We start from the raw sequence: 6,377 nt of genomic DNA, 5'->3' as shown, positions 1-6,377 counted from the left end.
TTCCTGTTTCATAATAGCTATCATACATTTTAGTTCTTAGATTTTCAGTTTCTCACACCAGAGATGGTGATAATTATGCATGTGTGTCCAATTTATTTCACATAAGAGTATGGTCACGAGGTCCATGTATTTATCTATAAATGTCTCAAGCTTATCCTTCTGTTTGGCTGAGTAGTGCTTCATTGCGTAAAAAAAAAAACACATGCATATCTTTCCTCTACTCCCTCTCCTGTCCTTCTTTTTATCTCAGTAATTCCTTACTTTTGGTCTTTGTTTTGTTTTGTTTTGTTTTGTTGGTGATAGTACTGGGGATTGAACTCAGGACTTTGTAATTCCTTCCTTTTGAAAAAGTTCATTCCCTTTTCGCAGTACATATTGTACACTTCACATTTTATTTACTCCTCCCGGTTCTTACACTAAGGAGAGGATACCCTATTTACACATATGAGTCTGATGTATTTCTTTCTTTTTCCAACTTGGTATGTATATATCTGATAATCTGAACAACTAATTTAAAGGCAGCACTATGCAACACAAAAAATACTGTTGAATTCATACTGTTTAGTGAAATTCTCTATAATTTTTAATTTTTTCTTTGTTATTGCTATTTTGTATTCTTTTTTGTGTTGTATTCTCTTTTTAAAAAAATAAAAGAAAATTTGCACTATCACTGCAAACTGAAAAAAAAAATCTTTTTTATCCATTCCTCAGTTGGTAGGCATTTGAGTTGTTTCAAAGATTTAGCTATTACAAACGTGAGTGCATATCCCTGTGGTGTGAGCCTTTTAATTTTTTTGCAAAGATACCAAGAAAGGAAATAGTTGGTTCAAATGGGAACCTCTAGTCCTAATTTTTTGAGGAATCTCAAAAAACTGATTTTTTTTTCCTCACTGATTTCTTCACCTTATTAAAAACCTTTTGGGGCTAGGTAAATAGTTCAGTGGGCTAAGTGCCTGCCTGGCAAGTGCAAAAAACCGAGTTCGATTCCTGGTAACACACACTCTATCAGCCCCGGAACTCCAGGCACACTGTGCCAGCCACTGAAACCAAGCATAGTGGGCACACCCTATAACCCCAGTGCTGGCGAGGCTGAGACAGGAGGATCACTATGAGTCTGAATGGCATAGTGACACCCTGTACCAAATAAATAAAGAAGTAAAAGATTTAAAATATTTATAAACTTTTGCACAGCAAAAGAAATCATCAACAGAGTAAAAATATAACCCACAGAGTGGGAAAAATATCCTAGCCACTTGTTCTTTAGACGAAGGATTTATATGTAGAACATATAAGGAATTGAAAAACAAAATAGACCCACCCCTAAATTTAAAGACCTGATCCAAAACTGGACATCTGAAATTTACAGATATTTCTCCGAAGAAAAAGTACAAGTAGCAAATACATGAAAAGTGCTCAGCGATACTGATCATTTGGAAGATGCAAAATAAAATACTGTTGAGATTCCATCTCACTCCAGAAAGACTGGCTATTATCAACAAATCAACCAGTAACAAATGCTGATGGGGCTGTGGGGAAAAATGAACCTTTCTCCACTGTTGGAGGATGTGTAGACTGGTGCGGAAAATCAGTGTGGTGATTGCAGACGATGCTACTCACCTATTTCCTGAACAATTTTCCTGCTTCATGAGATCTTGAGTTCTGCACTTCGACGGTTCATTTTTAAAGTTTTCACAACTATGACCTCAGGTCCAGCCCAACAGATGCCTTGAAGAAATCACCACTCTTATTTGATTTCAATACTTTGATGTCATATCATAAGTGCCTCTTGCCAAGTTTCTCATAGTAAATTCAAACCTTGATCGTCTTAACCCAAACATGTGAATGAAAAGTGAATAATCTAATTGATCCCTTTAAGCTTTCTATGTGAACTTTCTTTAGTTAAATAAAATATGTTTCTATTGCATATAATTTCAAAGATGAAATCAGACCTCAAGAAATAAAATCCCATTTGTAGTGGTCTGCATGAAGATAGGCAAATAACAACATCATAACTAGAATATTGACTGACTTTATATGTAGGACAAGATCTAAATAAATCTGCATATATCATTCAGGCAAAAAGTATCATTTTTTAAAAAAAATGGGATATCACTGCTTTTGTTTTTAGATGAATTATCTGATTTAAAAAAAAGATTTCAAAGTAATGATTATCCTTAGTATCTCGTGGGATAATAGTCACTTATTTAAAGATAACGAGTTCCTAAATTGCCATAAATTATTCATGTAAAATAGAATACACATCACAGTTGCTGGACATGTTCTAAAGCTTCTTAAGTAATTGCTTCAGTCATGTTGATACTAAATGCTTCCAGCACATTTTACCAATAGAATTCAATTACACAGAATAGCCGACCAAGAATATAAATTGTACATTCTTGAGGCTGATCCTTGATAATATATTCTCTAAAAATCAATAGACTTTTCCATTTTAAATGGCAGAAGCTTGCTTTCCACTTATGAAGTGACCATTGAAAAGAATTTTGTTGTGATAAGTAATAAAAGCTCCCAAAACAAAGTGGCTGGGCACATTCAGAATTGTAGACGTCCACTATTAGATATCCTGATACCATGACATCTATTTTCTTAAGTAGCTTTATTAGTCTCACCTGTTTGTGGGACTTAATATTTAATGGCAAGCGGAGAACTTCCAATAGCTAGATCTGGAATGTGGCCTATTGATGCATATTAAGCTAATGTTCACTTCTGCATGGTTCCAAGAGTAAGTAACAAAAAAGAAAGTGAAATAGTTGCTATGAGGTATTCTTAGGAATCAGCCAGAAGTAGAGGGCTCAGAAGCACTCCTCGAAGTCATGTAAATGTGGCTTCAAAGGACATTAAAAATAAAGCTAGCACCTGCTGAGGACATCAGCAGCCACCTGTCTGAACTTGAATGACCCAAAATAAAAATTGTGTTTTCTCTTGTTGATCAAAGAAATTTTGTCTTTTTAATTGTATTGCTCTTTAATACTGTTAATTTCCTTTGTAGTACAGAAGAATTTTAATATGATGCAATTCCTTTTTTATTAATTTTATTGAAAAGCAAATAGCAATGAGACAGTTTTGAAATTGATTAGTAGGACAGTTTTAACAATTAATGCATTGCATATTGTTGTCTTTTTAATGGTTACTCGTAATACAAGATGCAGACACAATATCCTGTCCAAACACTATTAGTACAAATCTTTCTTCTCATTGAATTAAGAGAAAGTAGCTGTATATCTATCCTAACTATTTTTGTATATACAGACACAAAATGGTCTTTCATTTGTATCCTCTTTTGTTTGTTGTTTAGTTTTGTCAGAGATGGGTATTCCCTTGCCACTTAAATATTGTACATGCGTGAATTCAGCAAAATAATCCAGTATAGTCCGGTAGTCGGTAATAGTAGTGGGTTATCCATAGGACTAGCAATGTCAGAAGTTGTTGACTTGAGCCTTTTACAGCTCAGAATATTAATATGGCTTTGTTTTTTATGCCTAACTTTTCTGCTGGATGGTTAAGATTAAGATAAAGCAAGACCTCTATAATAAGAAATGTAACTTTTGTATCTGCCAATCAGTCAAATCCCCTCAGGATTTACCCTGAAACCCTGTACTACAGTTTGTAGATCCTTTGTCAGTGTCAGCCATGTGGATGAACCATGGCCATTGCTTGACCAACTTGCTCTTCTGCTACAATGCTGTATATGATTAGATTTCTAAATTTCTGTGTAAAAACATGTAATTATTCCTTTTTAAGAATTTTTTAAATTTTTTTCTTCACATTCTGTAAGAATTTAAAGTTTAACATATCAATACTTGATGGAAAATACCTGTTCTATGTTATGTCTAAGATGTTTGGTATTCAGACAGATAATGAGGTTAAGCTCAACTGCCTATGTTATAGGGTAATAATATCATTAAGCGTCTCTTCTAGAGGGTTAACAACTTAAGTTTGAAGACCAAAAATTAGAGAAAAAGAAGGGCTGGAAGGACAGCCAACATTTTGGCTGTAGCCTTTCAAGGTCAGTGAGGACTCAGGAGAACCTGTACTGTAACATCCTGTAACATAGTTGTGTCCCCAATTTACTGATCAAGGAGATTATGGGCCCACAGGAGAATGTGATGAATGATGTAGAGTGTGGCTAAGGAGAGTCACATGGACAGAAAACAAGAGTTAAAATGGTTGTGTCTTATGGATCCAGCATTAGGAGTCCTAGGTAGGAAGGAAGGAGGGCATTCTGACGCATGTGTGTTCCCCGCCTAGCACTTCCCCCTCTCCTGCCACCGGAAGCCCTGCGTAGGCTGGGCATGCAGCATCCCCGCGTTAGCATATTGGGGCATGCAGATGGGTTAACTTCCCCAGCCTGGTCCCCGCCCTGGCCCTGACCCCCTGCCACCGCAGCGGTGAGCGCCAGGTCCGCCCTTCTTCCACTGCCACCGCTGCCAGCACCATGGGCGGCGAGCAGAGCTGCGAGGCACACACCCGACCCAACGACTTGAACCCCTCAGTGGCTCCTTCCCCAGTTAAATCATAGAGCCAAGATGGACAATATTGTGGGTATAGCTCAGGGCTCTCGAGCCTCATGGAATGTCAGCAATGATCCAAGTGTCCTCAAGTTGCAAGAGATGCCAACATTCCAGCCCTTTTTGGAAGGGCTGCTGAGTGGCCAGGCTTCCCCAACAAATGCTGAATTGCAGAAACTGGATTCTCAGCAGGTGGTGCAGCCCTGCCTGATCAAAGAAATTTTTTAGGAGGCTCACCTGCACCAGTATGTGGAGGTCGTTGCTCTTGATCAGAGCGCTTCAGTTAAATGAATCAAGGAGATGAATCTGTCTGTAGAAACCCTCTCTAGCTTCATGCAGGAGCTCCAGAAAGGGTATGCCGAGTAGATCCAGAAAGTCAACGCAGTGTCAGCTATCCTGTGCCGCATGCAGATGGGCATCGACCAGACGGTGCCGCTGATGGAGCGGCTCAACAGCCTGCTGCCTGAGGCCAAACGCCTCGAGCCCTTCAGCATGAAGCACGTGTAGCGCTGAGGCCCTGGCTGAGTGCTCCTGAAGGGAGGAGTGGGACCTCCCTGCAGCGGAAGCCGCCGTCACAGGGCGCCTGGAACCTGGGCCTCAGAACCCTGCATGGATAGTTCTCTTTATTTTGCCCACGTTTTTTATTTGAGTGTGTGTACAGTCCTAGGTACTGCAGTGAAACGTGGAAAGAAGGGAGAAAATGTCAACAGCTGTGTGCCCTCCGTGCCCTTGTGAAATTTTACTCAGGCCCCCTGGGTTATGAATTGTAAACATAAAAAACTAAGGTGGGGGGGAGAAGGAGTCCTAAGTAATGATTATAGCCAGAATCCAGACCTCAAAACATCACAGAATGCCAGTACAGCTGTATTTCTTAAACACATATTCTGATTATGTGTGTGGATTTAAAAAATAAAAATACATAAATGACATTACTCAATGCTCTGGAGCCAGGTAAGTCAGAGCATGAATCCTAATTTGCTATTTCCAATCTATTAGAAATATAATACCTGGCCCCAGTTTCATAACCAGAAAATAATAACAGTTGTGTTCATTCATTTCTATAATAACTAAAATAAAACAATGTATGATAAAAACAGCATCACTCTTCCTGGCAGTGCTCAAATTATTAATTATTATTTGTGTTATTGTCATTTATATGTAGGAATTCCAGATTTACCCAAAACCTCCCACAGAATTCCAATTTTTTTTTAATGTATTTAGTAAAGGGTCTCACTATGCAGCTCAGACTCACAGTGCTCCTGTTTTCAGCCTCTCCAGCTCTGGGATTACCGTTGTGCGCCACCACACCCAGTTCAGTGGCTGGCTCAGCACATCTAGGGGCAGGGCTGGCACAGCGTGTGGTACCAGGGACCAAATCCCAGTCCCTGCACTTGCCTAAGCAGGCACTCAGTCCACTGAGCTATCTCAACAGCCCTCCAAGTTATATTTGAATTTCAGATAAACAGATTCTTTTTTAGAATATCTATGAAATATTTGGAAAATACTAATCATTTAATCATCATCTATTTGAAATTCAAGTTTCACTGGGTATTGTGTTTTTGTCCGGCACAACTATTCTAACATAAATACAGTCAAAAAAATTCATCTATCATCTGGCCAGAAATCTATGGGTAAACAACAGACAGAAGTTAGTCAAAATGTACACACATTCATGGGCATAAAGAAACATGTGCAAATCTTTACACAGTGTCTAAGTACCTTAAGAAGTTTGTTTTCTTGTTGGGAGGTGCTAGTCTTGGAGGAGAGCTGCCCTTGTACAAATCATCAGAGAACGGAAATGGAAAAGCTCCAGGCCTTTGAAAGAGTGCTAGAGCAAGCTGCTGGCCCCAA

At 38.8% G+C, this 6,377-nt stretch overlaps 1 pseudogene; it reads left to right on the top strand.

Moving 5' to 3' along the window:
* Positions 1–4,453: 4,453 nt before the first annotated feature.
* Positions 4,454–5,033, top strand: LOC101571762 (annotated as a pseudogene).
* Positions 5,034–6,377: the final 1,344 nt, after the last annotated feature.

Source organism: Octodon degus, unplaced genomic scaffold (assembly GCF_000260255.1).
Source record: "Octodon degus isolate 3935 unplaced genomic scaffold, OctDeg1.0 scaffold00064, whole genome shotgun sequence".
Classification (NCBI taxonomy): domain Eukaryota; kingdom Metazoa; phylum Chordata; class Mammalia; order Rodentia; family Octodontidae; genus Octodon; species Octodon degus.
Note: the sequence above shows the minus strand (reverse complement) of the source record. Positions and strands in the feature narration are given on the sequence as shown.